The sequence below is a fragment of the Vicugna pacos genome, chromosome 30 (assembly GCF_048564905.1).
Source record: "Vicugna pacos chromosome 30, VicPac4, whole genome shotgun sequence".
In the NCBI taxonomy this organism is placed as follows: domain Eukaryota; kingdom Metazoa; phylum Chordata; class Mammalia; order Artiodactyla; family Camelidae; genus Vicugna; species Vicugna pacos.
In genome coordinates, this window is record NC_133016.1 from 24,735,082 (window position 1) to 24,762,278 (window position 27,197).

At 41.5% G+C, this 27,197-nt stretch overlaps 1 pseudogene; it reads left to right on the forward strand.

Annotated features, from left to right (window-relative positions):
• Nucleotides 1-16,767: 16,767 nt before the first annotated feature.
• Nucleotides 16,768-27,197, forward strand: part of LOC116278396 (neuropilin and tolloid-like protein 1) — a 56,490-nt pseudogene continuing 46,060 nt past the window's right edge.

Below are 27,197 nucleotides of genomic sequence, written 5' to 3' on the forward strand. Positions count from 1 at the left end.
AGCTTTATTTGTTGTAGCTCAAATTTTCATGGAGAGAAGAGGACCACATATTCTAGACATGGAGGCTCCATGTCAGTGCTCTATCTGGCATTCTGGCCACACCAGACATTTGACAGGGAAAGGGAAATGCAACTCAGCAAAGATCACGGCTTGACCTAAGTCGAAGGAGGATGAGGAATGCAGACCCCTGAGCCCAAAGGTTTGCTCAGTACATTGATTTAACTGGACAAGATACTCATTCGTTTGCTTGCTTTCGATATATTTCTATTAGTTCTTCAATTGAATTAATATGTTTTGAGACTTTCTAGTAAGGTCACGTTAACTGCTGTATCACAAAATCAGAGCAGAAGTTTAATTATTGCCCACATACAGTCTAACTGGTGACTGTCATAAGCTGCTTTGTCTGCAAACAGAAGCTCAGCATTCTTAAGCAAATCTGACAGTGAGAAGTCTTAGAAATGTACCAAACCTCCTGCTATCTTGTACTCATATTATTCTTAAAATAATGAAGCACAGTGTGGATAAACAAGTAGATGAGGAAGCCTCCAACTTGAAGTAAAACTGGAGGTCCCTAGCAAGATGAATAAAAACTGAACAGACCAAGGAAAAATCCCAGAAAATTTCAGAAAATCAGGAATGACAGGAAGCATTTTTGAGTACTTTCAGAAATTAAAATGCAGTTAAACTAAACACAGGAAAGAGTCTCCAATATAGGTTTCCCTTTTTTTTTTTACTTCTTATTCTCAGTACCAGACTTGAAATGCTTTCAAAATACAGAAGGAAAAAAAAAAACATTTCCAATCTAAAATTTTATACCTCTTAAAACTATCAGTTAAGTGAAAGTTCAATAAAAGACTTTCTAGTCATAGAGAAACTCAAAAAAATTCCTTCCCCTTGTAAGTTTTTCTCAGGAGATTACATGACAGTGTATTCCAGCAAAACAGAATGTTAAACCCAGAAATGTTAGATGTGATGTATCAGTAAGGTTACTCTGACTGAAAACAAATAAAAAGTAGAACTGAGCAAATAATAATAACAACAACAGGGTGGGTATTACTTACTCACTGTGTAATAGTTTAGGGCAAGGCTGCTTTTAGGCTCAAACAATGCTGTCCACAGTTGATTCTTTCCATATTTTAGGTCACTCTACCACCTGTTAATGCAATCCTATCTCTTTCCTTGTGACTGCAAGTGAATGCAATGGGTCTGAGGCTTATGTTCATGGGAGAAGAGAGAGCTTCCTTCTCACAAAAAATAAACAATAGTAGAAGGCCTAACTACTCTTCTTGGCCAAAACTGGTTACTCGGGCAGCACTGGACCAAGAAGAATTGGTTAGATTAAAGGTTTAAACTACTCAGTGTCCACCTTCTGTTATGACATCAGTCCCAAAGGAGTTACACTGAGCGAGGGCTAAGACAGTTCCCCCAAATAAAATAATGAGTGGAGCTGGGGAGGAGAATGGACACCCAGCAAGCAGCAAAAGCCAGATGCCCACTACACTTGAGGTGCCAGAAATAGTCAATCCATTTGAAAAACAAACGACTGAATGACAGTCTCAGGATGTGTATAACCTGGAGGGCAACGGGGTCAGTGCAAGGCTGGACGGGAGGACACCTGGGTTAGAGACCATCACCTGAAACACAGGTAGTTCTCTCAGAACACCTGCTAAATTAAACTTTTAAAAAAAACCAATTTTATCATACAGGGGATAAACTCCAGTGAAGAACCAAATCTCTAAGCAAAAGACCCACAGCCGTGGTACACTGCTTGGCTTCGTGGTGAAGCAGTTTTTACATGGTCATGTTGTTAACACACTAAATTTTAATTGTTTAAGGAAATATACTACAAATATCACCAAAGGATGAAGCAGGGGAGGTGGTTTGGGGTGAAAAATAGCTAAATCCAAGAAGTTGATAGGCAGTGTCTAAATTTGAGAACTCAAGATGTAAGTCTGGAGCTATGGCTATAACGACCCAAGTAAAAAGCTAAAGGATGAAAAAACTGTTGCTTTGGAGAGAAAGAGGCAAAGAGGAAAATAAATTGAGGTGGTTGTTTTCCATTAAATGCTTTTAGGATTATTTTATTTCTATCCATGTTCGTGCATTGCTTGGGCAAAATTAACTTTTTTTTTTGGGTAAGCTCAAGATAATCTCTGTTGGTCCAGTGTTCACTCCAGAACAACAATCTTTCAAATTAAGAATTATCTAGTGTTACGTCCAGTTTTCAATGATAAGAAAATATTTGTTTTTCCTTAAATGTGATTGAACAAAATATCACCAAGAAATAACATGGAAACAAAATAGCCATTTTCCTTTTTGCATTCTGCAAAAGACAGTTTCTTTGCATGGGGTGGTGTTGTCACTGGTCCAAAGTTTGTACAGTCCAGTTTTTGGTGTAACGGCTCAACATGCTGGCTCAACATACAAACAATGGAACTGATTTATGGGAGTCTGAGTCATCATATCTATGTAGTCAATGCATGTCTTCTGTCATCTATGAAATGAAATGCTCAGACTTCCTGTTCACCTTCTCACCAGGTAACAGATGCTGTCTTTAGGTAACAGTAACACAGAGAGAAAAACAAGTTAGATCAAAATTAGCTTATCTTCTCCTCCTCATTTTTCTACAGCTTAAATGAACAAAACCCGGCAACCTTGAATGAGAAAATAAGAATGTTTTATGGCACAAAAAGGAGGCTGCAGCTTGAGAGTGAATATAAAGGAAAGGAGGGAGGGAGGGAGTGTCTTGCAGCCTGCTTCCACCCGGCCCGTGTTTCTCATGAACATACCTATGTGCATACCGCAAGCCTGTTTTAGTCCTGACTGGTGGGCACCACCCCCTTCTCCTCCACCTGCTCTGCTTCTCCAGGCACCTGGTTCCTTTCCCAGCCAGTCTCTGAAACACACAACTTGTGGCGATGACTTTATTCAAAACAATATTTTTGATATTTGATAATTCTTGAAATTGATTTAGGAAAAAGGAAATGGAATGAAAGATGGTGACTTCTGGCATTACTAGCTGCAAATCATGCATTTGATGTTTCATTTTTCTAATACCTAATCTTTTCCCTGTGCATGTCAGAGGGTACTTCTTCAAGACCCCAATATTCCTGAAATGTTTTTTTATCACAAATGTTGAATTTCAATTCAGACAAATCTAGATACAATTTTAAAAGGCTGTATCAGAAGCTAAATTTCAATGTGTATTGGAGAAAATTTTTGTGTATTTTATTGAAAACTAAAACTTAAACAATAATAGTATGTATCATTCACTTACTGACAATTCTGGAGGTAATTTCAACCACCTATGACTACATCAACAACTAGGTTCTTCAGTACCAGTGTCTTCAGGATATTAACTTCAGCTTGCTCCTCATGGTCAGAGTGGTCATGAAATCATCTCTTTATACATCCCCAGGAAACATCTTCATAAAGATTTATATGACAATACTTATCATTGCTGTGGGTTTGCTTCTAGGCTGATATCATAATAAAAACATAATGGATTATATCATCTTATAACTCAACATCGGTTTTTCCTCTAAAACAAAGCAACTATTTATCAATAACCAACTAAAATATAGAGATGATGTTTTATTTCTTAAAATAAGCAAATAATATCATTACTTTTGTATGTATCTAAAGAATATTTTGGCAAATTTAATTTTCCAAAGTTAAGTCTTACTCTTTAAAGTTTTCTACATGGCAAGTCTAGTAATTTGATTAATTTAAAAGATAAACATTAGCTTTAAGTCTTATACTTTATTATTATGTCACTGTTTTATTTATTCATTTAACCATTAATTCATTTATACATTAAAGCAGTTTTTTTCAATTTTATTATTTTTCGATTAGACAAATGATAACACAGTGGGGAAGCAACATGATAAAAGGTTCAAATATGTGGATTCTACAGCAAAATCTTCCATGTCTGAATCCACTCCTTGGTATACCATTCAATCTCAATGTAGCCAAGTTTTTCTATCTGGAAAAAAGGGATAAAATGCACACCCCCACATACAGTTATCATCTTCGTGTGAGTTAATATATATAAATTGCTTAGAAAAGTACATAGTTCCTAATAATTTCTAAATAATTATTAAACACAAATAATCAAATAAATAACATTGAAGGAAAAGGTCTACTGTTTTCCTAAGTGCCACATTTAACTGTTTCTGTAGAATTAAAAAACACAAGCGTCAAAAGCAAAAATAGACAAGTGGGATTGTATCAGACTAAAAAGCTACAGCACAGCAAAGGGCACGATCCACAGAGCGAAAGACAAAGCTGTGGAACAGGAGAAAAGAGCAGCACACCATCCATCTAGTAAGGGGCTAATATCCAAAATGTATAAGGAACTCCTACAACTCAGTATAAAAAAAAAATCCAAATAATCCAATTAAAAATGGGTAAAGGACTTGAATAGACATTTCTCCAAAGAAGACATATCAATGACCATTAGATACATGAAGAGATGCCCAACATCACTAATTATTAGGGGAATGTAAATCAAAACCACAATGAGGTATCACCTTACACCTGTTAGGGTGGCCACTATTTTTTAAAAAAAAAGCAGAAATTAACAAGTGTTGGTGATGTTGTGGAGAAATTGGAACCCTCTTACACTATGGAAAGTAATGTAAAATGATGCTGGCTCTATAGAAAACAGCGTGGGGTTTTCTTAAAAAGTTAAAAAGTGAACTACCATATGATCCAGCAATCCCACTTCTGGGTATTTATCCAAAAGAACTGAAATCAAGATCAAAAAGGGGTACCTGCATTCCTGGGTTCACTGCTGCACAATTCACAATAGCTAAGGGTTGGAAACAACCTAAACATCCATCAGTGGATGAACGTATAAAGAACATGTGGTTTATAAATACAACAGAATATTAGCCTCAAAAAAACCAACCAAAATAAATCATGCCATGTGTGACAACATAGATGAACCTTGAGGACATTGTGTTAAAAAAAGGATATACTGCATAATTCTGTTTACATAAGGTATCTAAAGTAGTCAGTCTCATAGAAGCAGAGGGCAGAATTGTGGTTGCCAGGGGATGGGAAGAGGGAGAAACGTGGAGTTGTTGTTCAATGGTATAGAGTTTCAGTTACACAAGATGAAAAAGTTCTAGAGATCTAATCTACAACAATGTGCATGTAAGTAACAGTACCGTACTGTACGGTTTTAGATTTGTTAAGAGGTTAGAGTTCATGTAATTTTTAAAAAATCACAATTTAAATAAATTAGTTCAATCAATTCAAACCCAGAAAAACTGGATTTGTTTTGGGTGTAGATAGCATACAGCCCAATGGTCAGCTGATATGTATTTTCCGTTTTCAAATTTTACCCCTGATAGGGCAAAACCTAAAAAGTTCTGGGCTACGTGCTTGTACAGCTGCTGTCCAATCCGACTGGAATAAGATTTTGTCAGACAAAATTACTTTAAATCGTAGGACTCTTTTCCTCTGCAAATGACAATAAATCAATGCAAACTGACTTTTGCAAAACTGGACTTATTGACTCATAAAACTGAAAAACTCAGGAGCAGGACTTTAGGCACAATTTAATCCAGAAGCTCAAATTATTTGGAATAATGTGTTTCTGTTCTGCTTTTCCCTCTATTGACTTTTTCCTGAGGGTCCTAGGCATCCCCAGGCTCATTTCGTCCTTTCTGGAAGCTGTCTCCCACTGAATGCCTGCATGGTTCTTTCCTGGTACATCTGTATTATCTTACAGAACATACAGGATAATATGTGCTGTAGTGCATTAGCACAAAATTATCATCACTGAGTAATCCAGTAGGTTCAATAACACTCAACAGTCCATTTAGCCACATTTGTAAAACCCAGAGGTAAATATCCATTTGGCTCCTATGATACGAGATACCTACACCAATGGACTCTCTCTGAACATTTGATAAAAATAGTGTCATTGTATCATTTGCTCGATCTGGTCAGGAGTTCCTCACTGACCGGTCACTTCGGCCACAGAACATAATGCACGAGCTGGCTGACTGTAAATCACCCTCTCCGGGGGGGAGGCAGAAGCCGAGTAGTATATTTTTACATTTTATATTGTTTCGGCAAAGTGCATACTTGCTATATTTTAATAATCCTTTTGAAAATTATGCTCCATGTTTCATTTGTTTTATCCAAATTCTGCTTACAGTAATGGGCTTTAATTTTATATTCAGTATTCCAGAAGAGTAGATTTTCTTTTTGAGGACCTCTATCCATATGCATGTAGCTATGAATCCTGAGTTATATGCTTCAAATTTTTAAAAAATGAGTCAAAGGTAAATACTAAGAACAAATTATAAAATATCCTATTGCTAAGGGTAACAAGAATAATGTGTTCCATCTTTAAAATAAAATACAGATTTTTCTAAGGAAAGGCAAATCCTTCATTTCAAGAAGATGGACAGGCTGGTACTTGAAAGTAAATTCTAGATAGATGACATAACGGATTACATTCCAACATGTGAATATGCATTTTCTCCTTATCTACCTATATGTCTATCTATCTACCTGTCTATCTATCTATCTATCTATCTAATCTATCTATCTGATAAATTTTTATTTATTGAGCAGTTTTTTTCATATTTTGGGGAATCAAAATTATAGTTATTTTGTTCTTTTTGAAAGTAATCTACACTATTAGTATTATTACCTCGCTAAGTTGGCCTTGGTTGTGCAAAGCCTATCCTGTGGCTGTGTCAGGGGTGCTATTTTAGGACAGCACGCTGGCTCTTCATGAATCAATCTGACCTTCTTCTCTCACTCCCTTGCAAATCTACTCCCTATTTATTCAATACAGAACCTTCTTGTAAAGGAAAACAAACCTTGGAAAGAAGAGGCTTTATATAAGAGCTTTGTTCTTCGCTGGAGGACTTTTGTCATTTGAGAAATAATTTGGGAGAAATTTCAAAAAAAAAACACACAAAAAAGATAAATGTCTCCTCACTGAGATGATTGCCATGACCACAAATTTGTGCAAATGATACAGCTGGCACTAATTTGACTATCCCCCTGAATTCCCTGGACCCATTCCTAATAAGTGGTGCAGGTTTCTACGGCTGGGACGTCCATTACAAACATTTTCCCCGTCTTTAGAGTTGAGAACAATTTCCATGTTGAGTATAAGGTTTCAGGTGGAATCTTCATGGTAGCTCTGTGAATGCTGGGAGGAATGCCTCATTCAACCTTGGAGATAAAACTGTTTTGTGGAGCAAAAGGAAACAACTGGGTATAAATCTAACAGACTGTATACTCAATGGACAAAAATATGACTAGCCCTATTTTCTTATCTCTGAACTCAGTCTAACCTCAAGTTCTAATATTTGCTCAAATGCAGGAAAACAATTATTTTTTAAGCTGAAGATACATAAACAATTATGATTTAAAATTCAATTCCTCACCTCCCTTCATTCATTCTAGACCAATAACTAGGTTCAAGGATCACCATGTTCCAATTGGGGAAATTCTGCTGGTGTTTTGAGGGGAACAGAATTAAAAGTAGGACCTGGGAATTAACGAGCAGGTGCCACACTGGGGAAAAATATAAATATTAAGACATTTTTGATATGGGGGAACTTCACTATAACTCAGAAGTTAATGACTTAACAAGGATACCTAAAGCAAGCACTAATAGTTCGCTGCTAATAGACCACTGAAATATGTCTTTGAAGCCTTGAGAAAATGATGGCTTTCAATGAGCCAGCTGGAGGGGCTGCTGTTGAGGGTACGAACGTAGCACCCTCGAGATCTGCTCTCTGCTGCACACCAGAAATCAATGCATTGTAACTGACTGGACTTCAATTTAAAAAATTAAAAACTCCATTCTCAGTTTCTGCTAATAATCTCTTTTGTCTTAAAACAGAGGCGGGGCTTCTCCAGCTGAGCCACGCTGAGACTTGAACCTAGGAGTTGGTCCTAAATGTAGCAGCCAGTGAGGTCAGATGTTGAGAGAGCAAGCATCATCCTGTAAGGTGTTTGCCTTGGAGCAGAGCATTACATGGTTTCAAGGCAAGGGGAGGCTGCTTTCCTCGAGCAAGTGTAGGTGAGTCACTTGTGCCGACCCCGAGGATTTAGGGAAATCTGAATGTCCCACGTTGCCACATGCAGCCACCATGGTCTCCATCACAGGTCTCAGGGTCCCACTCCCCTGTCACAGCCTGGCTTTGATACAGAGCTGGTAGCCGTATGGCATATGCCAGGGCACTCTGCTCTGTTTTCTATCCCAATTTTCCACAGGCAAAAGCCTTAGCAATTGTGATGCGATAACATGTTGGGGCATGGCCATTCCATTCATCTCCATCAGAGGAGCCCTGGCTACCATATGGCCAGTGAGTGATCCAGATGCAGAATCCTATTCTTTGGATGTGCATCCCAAGAACGCTTTGGGTACCGATTGTTTTCTTGGCTTTTCCCCGGAAAGCAAACAGAAACAAAACAACCCCTACAATAAAAATCTGAATACAAGTAGTTATTTTGGAAGTTTTTGCAAGAAACACTGGCAGGGTATTGGGAACTGGGGCTAGGAAGAAAAGACAGCGTGGAAGTGTGTGTGTTCAAACAAGCTACAACTGCGGGCATAGCGCGTCCTTAATCCTGCTGGGAAGTCTGGAAGCCACAGTGAAGCATGTGCTTTGGGCTTGCACTGAAGGACGGGCGGGGGACACCAAGCAACACAGTTATTGTTTGAAGGTTCCCTGCACTTCTCCCGACTGTGAGCCTCTGAAGAGTCGGCTCCCTGCAGCCAGAGAAAGTCTCTAGAAAAATGTTTGCAGACGCCGGCAGTCAGAGACTAGGCCACTGTGCATTGGTGGGGTGAGGTCCAAGACGTTAATGCCAGGACACCCAACACCAGAGTTCAGTGTATCTGGTTTTAATGCCAGGATTCTGCTAGCTCCATGAAATGAGATTTAGAGCTGCTCCCCTCCTCTTTAAAAAATATTTCTGGAACACCGGGTAAAAAAAGTGGCTTTTCCTGTCCTTAGAAGTAAAACTTGTCATAAAGTAAAATTTAGACCTTAAATCTTGTCAGAAACTCGTTTATTTATGTCCTCCTCCACCCATTCAGGCACGCACTATTTGCGCGTCTGTGTTCCGGTGGGCTGGCCCGTGGTGCGCAGGGGCAGCTGGTTCCAGTATATTCTCCTTCTGTGTTGGTTATCTATTGCTATAAAATAAACCAACTCAGAACGTACTGGCTTAAAGCAATGATCAGTTTATTTGCTCATGATCTTGTGGGTCAACGATTTGAACTGGGTTCAGCTGGGTCGTCTTCTTGCCGGTCTGGCCTGAGACCATTCGTTCAGGCGTGGTCACTTGGTGGCTCAGTAAGTGCTGAGGAGGCTAAGATGATCTTAAGCAGACGCCTTGCAGATGGCGAGGACAGCTGGCTGGGGAGCTCGTTGCTCCCGGGGCCTCCAGCGGGGAGGCTCTGCGCGCCGGGCGGGGGCGTCCTCCGGGAGGCTGCGGAGGATTTCTCCACTGATGATGAAAGGCTTCTCACCAGCAAGGAGTCGAGCTCCTGTCTGTGAGCACGTTCTGAGTCTCTGCTGCGTCACGTTTGCGAAGGTCTCACTGGACAAAGCACTAGATGTAAGTGGTGGGGAGGGAGGGAAACTCCAGCACGTTTACAGGAAGAACAGCCACGTCATTCTGGAACGGAGCAGGCAGACGAGGAGGAAGGAATTATGCAGCCATGTATGAGAACAGACTACCACACCTGCACAACTTCCTGAAGGTTCTCAGTGCCCTTCCCTTTAGGTAAGCAGTGGTTCTTACGGTTGTGTGGGTACCATGTGCAGTCTTCCTCTCAGAGTGCTTCCACGGCAATTGCGAAAGCCTCTGCTACTCCCTTGGGACTAGTAGCTGACTTGATGTGATGCTTATGTGCGTTAGAAGGTCTCGGATGCCGTCAGTTATTACGTTACAAACGAGGTGGCACTGGGGGAACCACCGCACCTCAGTTGGCCTCATTTCCTTAATTTGTAAAATGATAAGACAAAATCGATGGAGGACTGTTAACTCGGATGCACAGAGGCCAGCAAATCACCTTATTCTACATCCAAAATAGTCAAAACAGGGGGTATAAAAATGTTGACAGAGATGCAAAACTACATGTTAGTGCAAATGAAATGGTGGAGTGCTGCAGAATCCCCTACATCATATCTAGGAGTAGCTGAGAATGGTGGAGATTTTAGTGAATTATCGATTAAAAGAGCCGCTGACATTTAGGAATGTCCATAAACTGTGGCCCAGTCAGGGTTTTTAAGTGAAGCAAAAATTACCCAGCAATGGAGTTAATAAAATACATTACTCAAGAGCATCAGCTTATAACATTTGCCCCAGAAGAACTATGTCGTGCTTTTCAATTACAAATTGAAATCATTTTAATTTAGTCCTGTCTGATTTTAATTCAGGTGTTAACTCGGTTCTTGTAATCTGACCTGGTGAGAATGTCTAGTTCTTGTAATACCAAAGCATGTCTCTCATCCTACAGCCATCAAGAAAAAAGTAAAAAACAAACATTTTCAAATAAAATCTTCAAATTTATATTCTATGCATATATAACAATTCTTTTCCCTTTACTGACCTGTCTGTTTCTTTGCCAAAGGCCCACTGTGCTTGGAGGACTGTATTAAGACAGCTTTCAGAGCGCCTCTTCAAATGCTGTTGCTTTATGTCATCCAAAAACCTTTCTTTCTTTTCACTCCATCAGAAAGCATCATTTTAGAAGGAGGTACATTTGTGACAGGAGTCATGTACTGTATATAGCTTAGGAGTGACTGTAATAAATCATTTAGTTCCCTGAGAAATATATTGAAAAATTAACTGTGTATGTCAGTTAGAAAACTATTTTGAAGACTATTATTTTAAAGGATATATTTAGTAAAAAGCACTGATGACATTTCCCCTTGATTAAAAAAAATTATCACCAAATTGCTTGGCAAAAATTCTGCTGCAGTATCATTCTTTTCTGAAATTGTATTTCTTTTTTTTTTTTTTTTGCAAATTGGTCTACCCTAAAATTGGAGGAAAGAGTTATTTAAAAGTTCTCTTTTTGTCTTGGAAAAAGAAACAAAAACATTTCGGGCATTTCCTTAAACATATTGAGTGTAACAGAGAATGAACAATCAAAGAAGGAAGAATAGATTAATGGCTTTGCTATTATAATATACATATGCATATAAAATATATCATTTTCATTAATGTATATATCAATTCATTAATTTCCATGCATTAAAGCTTGTTTGTCTCTTCAAAATTATTTCATGTGTCAGATACAAAATCCTGTCCTACCTTAATATTCAGGGATATTTTCAACAAGTAAGTCTTGGCTTTTATTATTTTCCAAATTATCCGCATAACACCCACTAAAATATCATCGTCATCATATATGTCCTAAAATAGCCCAAGTAAATTTAGGTGATGCTATTAATTTATATACTTAAGGATAAAAAATTTTATCTAACTCATAAGTAACATTCACATATCTGATGTAGAAACTTTAAGTAGTTTTGCTTGTATTCATTAATGGATGCTTTGACATGGAATATATGGATTTACCCTTCAGTTTAACTTGTATTTTCAAAATATGATTAAATCCTTTTTTTAAATGAGGGATAGAAGCTCATTTTCCCCCAAAATAACCATGAGTGAACACAGTACAAAGATGGCTCCTGTACAGAACAATACACCTTTCAATCTCAGTGCATATCTTTGGGAAGTTTTCTTTATTTTATGCTGGTTTACAGATGACTGGTGATTTAATTAGGTTGGTTAAAAATCTTGATGTTACTTCTATGTCACTGTCAATTAAAAATTAACCAGAATAAAGTTTTCCTAAAATGTTGGCATAGATTGGCAGATCATGGAGTTATTTCTAGTCTCCTCACATTTCTCCAGAGATAATAATACACTGTTCCTAGGGGACAATTTTCACTAAATATGAAAAAGCATGGACAACGACTACATATATGTGAATATGGGTGGAAATTGATTAACATGGTGCTCTGAAAGTTCTTGCCCACAAGAGGCTAATATTCTTGTGATATCTTATAATACCCTGTATTTGTACTTGGAAGAAAATCACATTTTATTTGCCCTAGTCATTTTCACAAAACATCCTGTCTATTATAAATGGAAATTTCAAAGATTTTACCTGTCATCTATTTTAAGATTTTCTTCTCTGTCAGAATACATTTACAGATTGGAAAGAAATGGCTTCATCAATACTGCTTAAAACCAGTTTCATATTAGAATATTGCAGACAATTTTTAAAAACATTTCACTACTTGGCAGCAATAATTTATTGTGTTTTTGATAAACTAATACTATGATTTGTATATTGAGTTAATAAAAGGGAAGAAACAGAACTTTACATCTCATAACTATGTGCATAAAAATGCATTAAGCCATTTTCAAGAAACCAACATAATACAGAATGTGTCAAAAGCACTATTTTATTTTACTCATTTTTCGTACCATCACCTATTTTAACCATTGAGAAAAACCTTGAAGACGATGCCAGTGCTGCAGATGAATTAATGAAAGAGCACTGATGGACCTGGAGAACTACATGCACACCGATAAATACGGTTTGCTTTTAAGTCAGAAGAGCAGGTGTCCTATAACAATTTTTTCTAAGGTTTTGGGAATACTTCTCACCATTCTCTGTTAGAGGATACAGGCTCAGAGGAAACCAATGAGATTTTACTTGGGATCAGGAGGTATTAACTCTGCCTTGCCTTCTGTAAGTAGTCTCTATTTCAATGCTAACCTTGGAGAACTGTGACCAAGCACCCCCTTCTAGGACAGCTCATTGAACTTATAAAAGCTGTCAGTTTATAAGCTCTTTTGTTCAAAATAATCACATCTTGAAATTTGGCCATATGTGCTTAAAACCTTCCCCTGAAGAAGCTGAACTTCTCCCATCTGTTGGTTTTTCTCAGGAAGAAAAAAAATCATGGGTCCCCATTAGGGAGGTGGCATTACTCCGCAAGTGGTGGTTCAGGACTCAAAAGTGAGAAGGCAGTTTGCCAAGAAAGCAGGATGTGATGGATGGCAAAGTGTGTGTGTGTGTGTGTGTGTGTGTGTGTGTGTGTGTAGGTAAAGGAATGGAATCTGCAAGGGAAAAGATGCAGCCATAACCTGGAAGGATTCAGGAAGCACAGCAAAGGCCTCGGCACCCTGCTGCCTCAGTCTTGGAAGTGAAGAAGTGAGCAGAGGACCCGAGAGCCCCTGTCATGGACCAGGTCCAGGACGGGTGCACTGGCTCCATCAGCACTGAGGTCTGGGCAGCATGCAACACCTCAGCCCCAGGCACTGCCAGGAGTCGGGTGGTCAAGATCAAAGAAGCCCCTATTTATGAGAATTTGATCTCAGATACAGGATATGGGAGGAGTAAAGCCATGGGCAAAAGGTTTGTCTGTCCCTGCTTTTTACCCCTGGGATTTCCTTTCTGAATTTCCTGGATCCTCTCTTCTGATGCAAGGACCAACCACTGGTCTAGCAACATTTTAGTGGCTACTTCCTTGGCCCGGTTACAAAATCTGTGTCCTGGGGAAACGACCTGGGCAAAGAGAAGGGAAAACATGTTAGACATACTTGAGCGGATGGATTTAGCAAAGAACAAGTTTCCCTTCTTTAATCTTCAAATTGTTACTGAGAAATACAGTGATTTCCCTTAAGATAATTTTTAACGTTGTCATTGTTTCATTGAAAGGTTTCTTTTTTTTTAAATAATCTTCACAAAGATTTTTGGATGCAAAAAATAGTTACCATCCAATCTTAAATATTTCAGCAGTCTACTATTCACTTGCGTCACTGGCCATTTTTCAAGGACCCTCCATCCCCCTTTGGTGACCTGTTTTGTCATCTATTCAGCATCCACTAATCGCGCTAACCATGCGTAACCATTCTTCCGCAACTCCACTCCCATCCACTCACCACCCCTCCAATACAAACACCCACACACACACACAACCCCCCCACCCCCGCACTGGCACAAGAATTGCACGTGCGTCACACAACTCCCGCGAGACCTTATGCTTATTTTCACCTTCGATCTTTCTACAAGTACACACGTGGGCACGGGTATTCTGAGACGCTTCTCCAGCTCTCAGTCCATCCTCTCACCCCTCGCTCTGTTCTTGAGCCTGTAGCTCCTCTCGCAGGCACCAGGTTCTGGTGGAGTTGGTGCTCTGCGGGCTCGCGGGCGCTCGCGCTCTCTTGCGCGCGCTCTCTCGCTCTCGCTCTCGCTCTCGCTCTCTCTCGCTCTCTCTGCCCCCCTCCCCCCCACGTCTCGCTCTGCGCTCTGGTCCTCTCGCTCTAGCTCTCCATTCCCTCCTGCCCCATCTACCTACCTTTCATTAAATGGACAGAAACACGCACAGACACCCACACAGTCCTCTTTACTCCATCACTTTACCCCACCGTCGACGACGACTTGCAGCTGCCTGGAATCAAGGAGCCAAAAGCTTGATAAAAAGAGTCTTGAAGGTTGCTTTCGGGTCTCGGGGATCCCCTCCGGCTTCGGGGTCACCTCTTTATCCCTCATCTCAAATTACTGACCGGAAGACCTTCACCCTCTCCCAGCTGCTTTGCTGGGAAAGCGAGGGCAGGGCCGCGGCGAGCATCCCCCAGCACCCGCCGGCGCGCGCACCCACGTGGGCTCCCAGCGCCGCAGCAGCAGGTGCCGGGAGGTGGAGGTCAGGCCAGGAGCCCCGCGGCAGCAGCATCCCTGCTGCGACCGCTCTCCGGTCCACTCTCAGGGCCCTTTTCTCTCTCCTCCTCCACCTTTGGAGGTGACCCTAGTCTTAGCAGCACAGCGTCTCACCGCTTTCTACCTCGGTTAATTCTTCCTACGCCCACCTCGTCACCGCCATCATTCCCAACTGGAGCCGCAGTCCGGGCTGCGGAGCGGCAGACGCGGGGTCCCGGGCCGCTGAGGCGGTGGCCGGGGGTCGATGGCCTCCGCGCGGCCCCGAGGTGCGGCCGGCGGCCGGTGGATGCGGGCTGAGTCCGCAGCGGGGAGGGCGGGACGGAGCGCGAGGGGAGGAGGCGGCGCTGCGCGTCCGGGACCGACTCCCCCACACTCGCGCGCTCCTGCCCGCCCCCGGCCTCCCTGTGTTTACTGTTCTTCATTTATTCGCATTTTCCAAGCTGTTTTTTTTTGGGGGGCCGTTTCCCCAGCAACTCCCCCCCCTCCCGAGTTTAACGCGCTGCACGTGCTCGTGTCTGTCCAAGGTGGGGTGGGGTAGGAGGAGATCCGTGTTTTCCTCGGGGAGCTTAAATATCCTGGGAAGGGTGGAGGAGGATTGCGAGAAGCCTGTGTCTTTGCCGGGGCAGTTTGTTGGGGGCGACCTCCGCATCAGGCCAGGTGATAACAAGCGAAACTTTTAATGCTGCCTTTACCTCCGACGCGCCCCTGCTTCGTCTCCCAGCCTGAGACCGGAGTAAATCGCAAAGCCTTCACCCTCGAGAGGAGACAGAAACCTTCCACTAGACAGATGGGATATGAGGGGTGGAGGACAGATCGACCGCAATTTCTGATCGTTAAAAAGTGAAAAATTGAACCCCGAAGGGGATTTTGACATGACGGCCCCTCCCCCTTGCACGCCTTTTCTCCGGCGCGAGGATCCAGCTCGGGATTTGCCGGCGCCCTTCTGGCCCCCTCGGCCCAGGCTGGCCAAGTGACGGATCTCAGCCTGGTCCTCACCCCCTCTTTCTTCCCTCCCCCAGGACCGGAGCGGGTGTGATGTCCTTGCTGCCGCCGCCGTCCCCCCATTCCGCCGCGCACCAGCCCCGGGGGCGCCGGCCTCGCGGAGCCGCCCGATTCCGCCCCGGCCTGGGGCTTCCAGGAGGGTCGCGCAGCCCCAGGCTATGACGCAGGCGCCCACTTGGTAACTCTGCCATCTTCCTGCTCCCTCCTCCTCCCTCCCGTCCCCGCCCCCCTTTGCCACCCCGGTTCCCCTCCACCACCCTCCCGCCCTCCTCCCAGACGCCCACCACCCGCTCCTCTTTCCGCAAGATCGCAGAGGTGGCGCGGAGCCCGGCGAGCCGATGACGGACCCCTTCCTCCTGTTTTCAATGCCTCAGCGGAAGAGCCCCAAGGGCTGGGGAGAGGAGGGCTGCCGGACATCCTCCCGGGGGGGCTGCTCCGACCTGCTGCTCGTGGTGTATGAAACCGGGGACTGAGCGAGCCCCAGCCGCCGCCGCTGCCCGCTCCGTCGCTACCGTCGGTCTGGACTGGCCCCCGCCTTGCCGCGCCCGCAGCCCGGCCCCGGCCCCGGGCGCCCCAGGGCTCGCCCCGCGCCCGCCGCCGCCCGCGCGCCGACTGCCTGCGCGCCCTCCTGACAGCTGCGGCGCCGGCGGTGATGCAAAGGAGGAGGGTGCTGCCGCCGGCGGCGCTGGTGGTGGCTTTCGGCGCCCGGGTGTGAGGCGAGCGTCATGGTGGGGATGCTGGCTTCGCGGCGGTGAGAGCGAGCGCGAGCCCGGGGCGGAGGACGCTCCAGTTCGTATTTTGCTGCTGTGTGGGCTCGGACCTGCTTCTTCTTCTTCTCTCTGTCTCTGTCTCTGTCTCCCCCCCACCTCTCTGCCCCCCTCCCTCTCTACCCCCTCCCCACACTTCATTTGTTCTTGGTTTGCATATTTAAAACCTCTCTCCACTCCGTCCTCTCCCCAACCACTGGAAGTCTTGCCGTCTCTAAATGGAATTAGTGGAGATCGGAGCCTCTGGTGTAACTAACAGACATGATCTATGGACGCAGTTTGTTTCACAGTGAGTGCCTTTCCCGCCGCGCCGGTCCGCTCCCGGGGCCATCCTCCCCGCCTCCCCTCCCTCGTGGCCGAACGCGCAGGGAGAGCCTCTCGCCAGCACCGCCCTCCCGCCGGACCCCGCAGTCCCCGCGAGTCTGGGGCAGATGTAAACTTTGTGTATTGCAGCTTAATAGAGCCGGGCGTGGGGGCGGCGCAGGGCAGTGGTGGCTGGGTCGCAGAATCTGCCGAGGAAAACAGGCTGTCGGTGTGCGGGAGCATCCCGGGCAGAGAGGTGCCAGTTGCTGGGGGTGGGCACGTGCGGAAGAGGCCGGGGAGTGGGCCGGAGCGAGGTCGCGGTGAGGGGGGGGGGACAGGCCGAGCGCGGGGCCGATGGTTCCTGGAGGGAGAAGGAACATGCCTCCTTTAGGGGCCTCTGGAGCTCAGCGGCCCCAGCCTCACTCCAGGAGGTAGTTGGCGATGCACCTGAACGCGAGGCTTGAGGGCAGGGCCAGTGCAACCTCAACTCTTCCGGAGAGCGGTGTTGCTTCACGAGTGTGCGGTACCCGCGCAGTTGAGGGCGGAAGGAATCGGAGGAAAATAGCATGAGAAGTCATCAAGTACACGGCAGTGTGAGAGAACGCGTGTGGAAATGTCAGCGCACACCGCCACGAAGTTCCAAGGCTGGCTTTGCTGATGTGTTAGTCCCAGTGCACGTTGCACAACGGATTCCGTCAAAACAGGGAAAGCAGAGTGAAAACACCAAACCTACATCTTGATACCGAGGGCTGTATACCTCTGTGTGTGTCTGTGTGTGTGTCTGTCTTTGTGTACAGAATCATGGCAAGTTAAAGTAAGACTTTTTTCCCCTTCTTATACACAGACGGTAACGATTGACGTTTTCATCTAAAAGCAGAGGACCAGGCTAGAGTACAAAGTAAAATAATTGCTATCATTTCTCAAATACTCATATCGAGGCCCACATACGTTTCTTGGAATAACCTTTAAGCATAAATTTGTAAGCTCCTGTAGTGAGCTTGAGTTTAGGAAATCATTATGAATTACGCCTTCCCTTTTCCAAATACGTTTCAAGTGGACGTATAATTGTCTACCTAATGGAGCTTAGAGCTTTTAGGTAATGGAGCAAAAGAGTAAATAATAAAAATAACACAGAGAAGGAAAAATCGGAAATTATGAAGACTAGATTATTTTAATACTTTTCTAGTTTTCGGTTTTGTAAAAATAAAATATGGAAATAAAAGATGTCAAGTTTCAGTGGTCTTCGCAGATTTACTGTCAAGTTCCAGATCAGAGTCTCCTTCTGACACTGAAGATTGACTCAATAAAATTCTTATAGAAACCACCTTTCACAAAATTGTAAACTATTTCTGGATAATACTAAATATTAAAGTTCAGGCTAGAAGAGATTAATTTTGTAGCTTAAAAATGCTGAGGACGGGGTTACTTGAGAGTTGAGTGTTTTATAGGAAACATTTGCTTATGCTGCTCAATGCCTTCAATCCTTGTTAATCTGTTTTCCTCCTGTTCCCCTCCCCCATCTGCCACAGAAGTTGCCTAAGTACTTACTTTCTAAAGTACAATAACATTGTTGATGAAAATACAACTTTTCCTTTTCATTCTTTTGCCTGATGTCCTTCTGTCTCCCTTTAGAGATACTAGCAAAGTCATCCATAAAGAGCAGCTCAGACACTCTTGAAATCCTACTGTAATGTGACATCCGTTGGTGACAATGTTGCCTCTTGGTCTTGAAGTTGGCATTTGCCTTAGGAGTCTGGGTCTCATACATCCTTTACTTGTATTACTTTCCGAAGAGATCCCCAAGTTGCTCTGATTTGTACATTGTGAATCGGTTTTTGTTAAGTTCTGAGTTGACTCAGAACAGTTAACAATAATAAAGTAACTTTTCTTGATATCATTTTAACTTTAAATTATACTATGTTGTTAAAGAGTTTGGTCACTTCAGTGTACATTAATCTTTCTAATTTTTCTTTTCTGTTTCAGTTGTAGCAAGTTTAATCATCCTCCATTTGTCTGGGGCAACCAAGAAAGGAACAGATGTGTTTCTTTGAAAAAAAAATTGCAAGTGGAAGACCTCTAATTACTTGCATTTTCCTATTTTTCCCATATTCTTAATATTCCAGAATATCTGAACATTTTATAGTCTGTATAATTGATTGGTTTCAACTAAGACAACATTTAGAAGTTAATTTACTAATGGATATTATAAGAATGTCCTCTCTATTTTTAGTTTTAGAGAAAATTAGATAATGGCTCTTTTAAATTTCTTTCCTTCTTCTTTTTTTTTTTAAACAGAAAAGCAAGCCACCTCCGAAACACAGAGGTCTGTGCAGTGCGGCACTTGGACAAAACATGCGGATGGAGGCACCTTCACCTCGCCCAACTACCCGAGCAAGTACCCTCCTGACCGCGAGTGCATCTACATCATAGAAGGTGAGGGGGCGGCGCCAGAGCTGGAGAGGACACTGGGCCAAGTCTGGCCATCTCCAAGCTTTGGATGGAAAATATGCACCCAGACATTACAAAAATTGGTTTTGGAGACCATACACAGAAATATCTCTGAGTGAATCAACTAGCTGTAAAATCGGGGATCAAGCTAATATTGAAATTATTTCTAATGGTTTATAAACAGATAAACTCTGGGGAAGAAAAAGAAATCAACAACTTAGTTTATTTTGCAGTTGACTTAATTGATTTGGAATTCTAAATTAATGGAATGGACGCATGGTTGGCAAACTGTTTCCTAATGTGTAACGCTTTTGGCAACTGGTATTTGATTGGCTTACCAATGATTAGAATAGCCTATATGTTTGTTATTTTTCTCTTTAGTAATATGAAGCACAAAAAACATACTAATGTCAGAAATAAACTTATAATCTTATTTTCCAAACATCAGTCTGAGTAGCAGTTGACTTAGTTTGTGCTAACAAGTGCATTTTCATACTTTTCATGCCAAAGTCTCTATTCCAAATGACGATGCTTCTTTTCATCATTTTTTCCCTAGCTTGAAGGATGAAAAAATGCTGAAAAAGGGATTCACTTCTCTTTGAATGTTTTCCATTTCCATTACCCTTGTGGACACCTCTCTTATTAAGTACAATTTAAAATATATATATGAACATTTCCTCCAGTGACAGAAGTTTTCAATATTATAAGCGTTAATATCTAATAGCCCCAAACTTGCAATCTTTCCAACCACCACACCACACACACACACACACACACACATAAACACACACTCACACATAGAGCTACCTTAATGAAAAGAATGTGTTTGCTCACCATTTACCTGTAAGTGAAGGGCACTTTGATTTGATAGGTCTTTCAAATAAACAAGGTTTTCTGGTCTAACTGATTTAAAAAATTTCATTTAGAAATGAGTGTTTTTCTTTTTGTAATTTTCGAGCCAAGTTCCTTCCTCTCTTCTAGTCATGCGTCAAGTTGAACTTTTAACGAAGACATACCATATTACAAGAAGAAGGAAAAGTAATAAACACTGATATAAAAGGTCAAAGCTAAGAAACTGAGCTCTGGCAGTTTTTCTTCCTCTTATGATTGATAGAAAAGGAAATTGAAATGTGGAAATCCTGGTTTAAAATTAGTTGTTCTTTCTATCAAGTTAATATTACATATCTGCTAAATGTTGTAGTACATATAATATATAACTGCGTCACGTAGTGCTAGTTTAATATCCTCGGTTGTTTGAATTTGAGGATGCAAAGCCCACGGATGCAGATATGGGGGGCCAAGTAGGGAACTTGAGCATCCTTGGATTTTGGTGTCCACAGGGGGTCCTGGGAAAAAACCCTCCCCTGCTCCCACCCCCAAGCAGATACCTAAGGACAACAGTGTGTATATATACACATATATGTATACATATGTGTGTGTATATATGTATACTTATAAACACTTAATCATAGGAAGTTGGTATTTTTGTTGTCCCTACTTTACATGTAAAGAAACTGAGGCACAGAAATGTTAAATATCTTGCTTAACTTCATATAATGTAATTTGTGTTTTGAAGCAACAGTATTTCAAAACTCCAGATTATTAAGAATAATATCAACTAATTCTCTTGCTCAGAGGATTAACTTAGAAGAAAATCTTTGCATGTTAATTGTTTTCATGTTTATTTTTATTGATAATTTAACAGCATTGCTAACACTTGATGTTAATGTCATGGACATATTTGCACTCATTTATAATCATGCCAAGGATAAAACCTGAAGTTGGTAAATGAACAGAACCTCCTGTTACTATTAATCATACTTCTATACCCTTCTTGGAATCCTCCATATTAGCCTTTTTTTATTCATAGTTTAACAAATATTTATTGAACAACTACTAAGAAACAACCATGCTTGTAGATACAGTTTAGAGAGTATTGGATGAAACAGACATGGCGTTTGCCTTATGGAACTTACAATACCATCTGGGGACTATGCTTTTTTCAGTAAACAATCTAAAGGGGCCCTGAAATGAGCAGTGTTTGGAATAGGGAGAAAGGCAAAAAGGCTGTAAGGAGGAAGAGATGCTTGCACTCAGTTTTAAAGAACGTTCAGGAGATACTCATTCCCCAGACAGAAACAACAGCATGTGCACAAGTTCAGGGACATGGCAGGGCTGCTCGCCCACGTGTAGTGTCATGAGGCTTCAGCACAGAGTGACGGGAGGGATAAGCGAGGCGGCTAAAGGGTAGGTGGTCTCAGAGAAAGGAGAACTTGCTATTCCGTCTTCCACCCAGGGAAGTCTGGACTTCACGTTGCAGATAGTGGAGTGCTATTGAAATAATTTAAGGAGAGGAATGATGTGGTGAGATTTTGAGGAACTAACTGGAGAAAAAATACATACGCTAAAACTATTGTGAAACACCAAATAAACCGTGGTAAACGCGTGAAATATGGAAGTGAGGTTGATGGTGGAGTCAAGGGAAGAAATGAGAGGTATTTGGGAAACTGAATCTTGAGTGAGTGGATGTGGGGACAGGAAAATAGGCAGTCCCAGGGCTCTTCTAAAAGTTGTGGCTTGATGACTTGTTAGAAGGAATTGCTGTGCTGGATGAGGAATAGAGGTGGCCAAAGGGGGTTTAAAGGAAAAATAATGTGTTCAATTTGGTATTTACGGGGATGTTTTATAAAGAGATTGGATATGTGGCTCTTTAGCTCGGTGGAGAATTCTGGTATGAAAAATATATATATTTATAGGTCATAAATATAGAGATTGCTATTGAGGCTGTTAGCATGAATGAAATTATCTAAAGGGTATTTGGAGCACTGTTTTTCAGTCCTTTTGAAAAAAATACAGATGCCTGGGTCTCTCTCCAGGAATTCTGATTTAATTGGTCTTAGATGGAGCTGCAAATATTATTATATTAGAATGTCTCTCCATTGGGATGCCACTGGCATCTGGAGGTCTGGACTCGAGAGGAAAGAAGACATAGAACAAATTTCTGGAAAATAACATGTAAAGGACGGCAGGGTTGGGAGAAAGGCAACATGAACTGTAAAAAAAAAAAAAAAAAAAAAAGCCAGAGAGTGTCAGGATTATATTTTATTCTGTAAGGCACTAATTTTCAAGTAATCATGTATCTCAGTTCTGGATACATTTTGATACCCAGGCCTGCAAGGCTTTCGTTTTAAAGCCGTTCAAAGGTGACAGTCAATGTGTATTTAAGAACTGGTGTGGAGGGGACAGCAGTCATTCAGAATGATCGCTGACCACATGGGGAGCAGGCCCAGCTGTGCCAGGTCTTAACTTTCAGGTTTCTGGAGGGTGATGGTCTTTGAAGAAAGCCAAGTGCGTGGGAGGCACTCAAAGGACTCAAGACAGCTATTCACAAACTAGGATCAAAGGATGGATATTCCAACCCATGTAATGGCTAGTCTGGGGGGACCCTGGCTGAATATCAGTTTGGGATGCCAGAATTTTGAACTGTTTTGGCCATGACAAGGGAGAGGTGGGAGGATATGAGTAAATGCGTCCACATGAAGCTTTAGAGAGCTGCTCGCCCTAGCAGGCTCCGCCGTGATTGTTAGAGCGCTATTGACACATTTATGAAGATATGCTATTTACAGTCGGCTCAACAATGACCCTTTATGGGAAATCCACAAAGACAAGTACTGTGCTTGAGTTATGAAAAAAAGAAGATGGATAGATTTTTTTATCTTTACTGAGTAGATTTAGAGGAGCTTTTTTTTTTTTAAAGCAGTTTTTCCCACATAAACAGGAGTTGGATTGGAGGTATACAGACACTTGAGAAGGTGGGAAAACACATGAAAGCCTGAAAGAGTACAGTAGCTTACGACACGTAATGTGCCTAAAGAAGTCTGAGCTTGGGCTGTGCACAGGGTGAAAAGACCCTGGTGGTTTGAGCTGTAGCACACTTTCAGAAAACCTACATGTCCAGCGCGTTGATCATTTTCCTAAAGCTGATAGAGAGTTGGTGAATAAGTTTAAACCTGAGAGTGACATGATAAGACCTGTGTTCTAGAAAAATGACTCTTCACATCCTTGGATACACACCTTGATCGGATCGAGACCTCTGACTGGGACTCTTGATTGTGTAACTCCTTGCTGGACAAATCTCAGGGGGCTTCTGACCTTCATACTGGGTTCTCCCAGAGATATGGGAAAAGTGACAGAAAGATGCTTCTTTACTTTTTAAACCTGAGTTCGCAGCCTTTCACAAAAATACTGCAATTTGTTCAGACTGTATTAGACACTATAAACGTCATTTTTATATCAGAACAATATCTTTTGCAACATCATCAGTTTTAAGAATCATCCTTAGACACTCTTATAAAAACGTTATCTCTTAGACTGCTAAGTGTAACAAACCTGCTTTGTGTTTCTATGCGTAATCATGATCAAAGTTTGATAAAACGTATTTAGCTAAAATCTGAAGTAGAATCATAAAAATTGAACTACAGCTTTAAAAAGGACCTTCTAGACATAGTTTTTCTTTCCTGTTTTTTTCAGCTGCCCCAAGACAGTGCATTGAACTTTACTTTGATGAAAAGTACTCTATTGAACCGTCTTGGGAGTGCAAATTTGATCATATTGAAGTTCGAGATGGACCTTTTGGATTTTCTCCAATAATTGGACGTTTTTGTGGACAACAAAATCCACCTGTAATAAAATCCAGTGGCAGATTTCTATGGATTAAGTTTTTTGCTGATGGCGAGTTGGAATCTACGGGATTCTCAGCTCGGTACAATTTCACACCTGGTAAGTGGTGGCTTGTTTCTTCCCTTCTATCTTTTTCTTCCTTGGTCTATTGTCATAGTATGAAAACTCTTGTAAGACAACTTTACAATTTTTCACAGGTTCCCAGTTCTATTTAAAACCAAACCTACAATGCTCTCTCTTTTTGTTTCATAAATTCTGAAAGGAAAATAATTTTTTCTTAAAATTTAGCCTGCAGTAGAGGTAAAGCCTGGAGACTCAGAGGTCTACATGATCATCAGCAACACAGTTCATTGATGGGACTTACATTATGCTGAAACATGTAATTTGAGACACAGTCTGTAATAGAGAGATTAATTATACATTGAATCCCAGAAAACTTGAAAAGGCAATTGCAATATTGTAAAATGTATCAGTCAAAATGATCTTTGGAGAACTTGAGTGAAAAATTCATTTGTTCTGAAAATTATAACTTTTAAAGCAAATGGATCTTACTGTATAAAGCAGTCTAATTTCTTTTTAGAAATGCAAATTTCTAAAAGTTGCAATGAAAGGACAAATGAACCTCATTGCAGCCAAATGTTCATTTGCAAGGTCTGGCTGGCATTATCTGTTATTACATAATTATCCATTCTGTGTTTATTTTCCTTTAACCTGTTAAGATTAAAAAGGGTCTGTAATGTTGACTGCCTTCTCAGGGTGAGTTATTTATTACAACAAAAATAGTTACCACATTTTTAAACTGCAAGAACATCAGGCTGAAGTAATTTGAGATTTGATAAAGGAAAGTCATTTTTTAAAATAAAAATGATTCAAATTACCTAAAGCACATTATTTATATAGAGTTACATATTTTTTCAAGTTTGTACGTATTGTTTTACTCAGGTTATAACAGGCAATACATTAAATTGGAATATATGTAAAACTTGTTCAAGTTTCTATTCTAAGTTTCAGAAGTAGCATCAGAGCAGGGCTATGATGCTCAGTTCAAGCATAACATTGTTTAGAATAATATAAGATTTATGATGATTTTCATTATATTATGGCTTAATAATACAGTAATTTAGATAAGACAGATATTAACTGTACCACATGCATTCGCCTTAAACATTAGGAATATGTTTTGTGATATGACTAAGAGACTGGTTTTTATTATGCTTTGCTAATATCGGATCGGTTGCAGAAGTCACGGGTATTTCGCAGGTGACAATGAAACTAACTGACGTGTTCCAAAGAAGTGTAAAACATTGAGATTATTTCACTCGGGCTGGAATTGTCAATGGAAATGTGTATATATGTATGGATATATATATATATTTATATTTTTATTAACTGGTAAGTTTGAGTATAAACCAGGACCTTAAAGATAGTGGCACAGGGTATGGTCTGGGCTTTTGTAAGTTATATTTTCTTCTTGAGGTTGGCGATCATGGGAATGATGTTAGTCTCATAAGGAACGTAGGGTCGGCCAACATATTTTATCCACTTAAGCAATGCTATCCATGTTTCTAGCTCCACTTGAGACACATCAGTGGTGGTGCTTGATCTGATATCCTAGGTTTTGAAAACCCTTTTTGTTCCTGTGCACTGTTCTTCTTGCTCCTTTTTTCATGAGAGTCATCTTACATGAAGTAAGATGGGAAGAGGAAGATAGATGGGGAAGATTTTTATTACCAGGAACAAGTGAATCAGAAAGGGATGTGAGGAGATGATTCCTTGAAATTAACGATGAGTTAAGGATGAACTGAGGGCTTCTGTGTCACCCGGATAAACTAGAGTAAGGTGTACCAGGACACCTGCACGTGGCATCTGAAGGCAAAGGAAGACTATAAAGGGGAGACTTGTAAACCTCCATGCCTGCAGAAGTTGGCGTGCTCTGGCCCCAGGCCACTGCCTGAGTGGCACCTTAATCTACAAGTCATTCCAGAAAGAGGCGATATAGAGGAAGCCACTTAGTTAATGAAAGAGGAAGGGGGCAAGGCTTAGTGGTGATTTAGATGGCGTTTAGGGAATAGGGAGTCGGGCAGGTTTTAGTTTAATTTGGGCTTAAATTTGTTTGGTAGTCCACTTCACGTGGTGATTTGGGGAAATGGAGAGAGCAGATTTCCTCAAGTCAGCTTACTGATTTAAGTTATAAAGCATTGCTGAAATCTTGAGGAATGCACATGATGAGGGAACCTGCCCACCAGGGCACCCTGAGCACTGGACCCCACCCAGTGCGGCTGTGAGGAACTCTAGTTTTGGAAACAAACTGGACTCTTAGTTCCGGTTTTCCTACTTCTTGCTTGTTGTGAACCTTGGACGTGATGTTTGCTGTTTTAAGCCTCAACATCTTTATTGTAAAATACGGATAACATTGACTACCTCACAAGGTTGTTTGAAGGTTATTGATTACCGACCAATGCATATTTATGAATTTTTTCACTTCCCATAAGATCTCAACTATTTATAGCTAATATTTTATCAGTTTGATCATATGTTCTTCAAAAGTAAAGGAGGCTTGGCATAGTTTATTGACAGAACAAATGCCCCAGGTTTTTGACATTACAGCTGCTCTTTCCCTGATTTTTGGGGGGGTGATTGTGTGAAACATACCTACACAATGTCACTTTTCCTTGTTAGGTTCATTTAAATAGGCCCAGGTCTCCACGTGAGGGTTATGGCTATTTCTGATGGCAGTCACAGACATGTGAGGGTGGAAATAGCCTTGGGAAGGGCATGTGATCTTTATTATTTTTGAGAATTTACCACAAACTGGGATCTAGAGCTAAATTTATAGTCTCAGAAGCTTGATGTCAACACACTGAGAATGTATCCACTCCTAGGAATGGATCACACTAGCCCTGCTAAAAAGACTGAGTATGTATATATACGTGTAAACGCATACAATACCTGTACACATATACACACATGTAAACGTGTGTGCATTTTCAGTAAGAATTCTTGGAATCACAAAGCTCAATGTTTCTTGTATGCAAACATACATGGGTATCTAGGTTGAACGAAAATGATTGTGTAGTGAGTATGAAATCCAAATATTGAAGTTTCATCATTCAACACACATGTTTACTAGCATCCGAGCTGAGGGACATGATAATTCATCTCCATAACATGGATTATTTTCCCAGTGATGCTCAAGGTCTCAGACTGCCTTGGTCAGCTGCCCTGTCCACTTTTAAGCTACCAACTTGCCTGACCAGGTC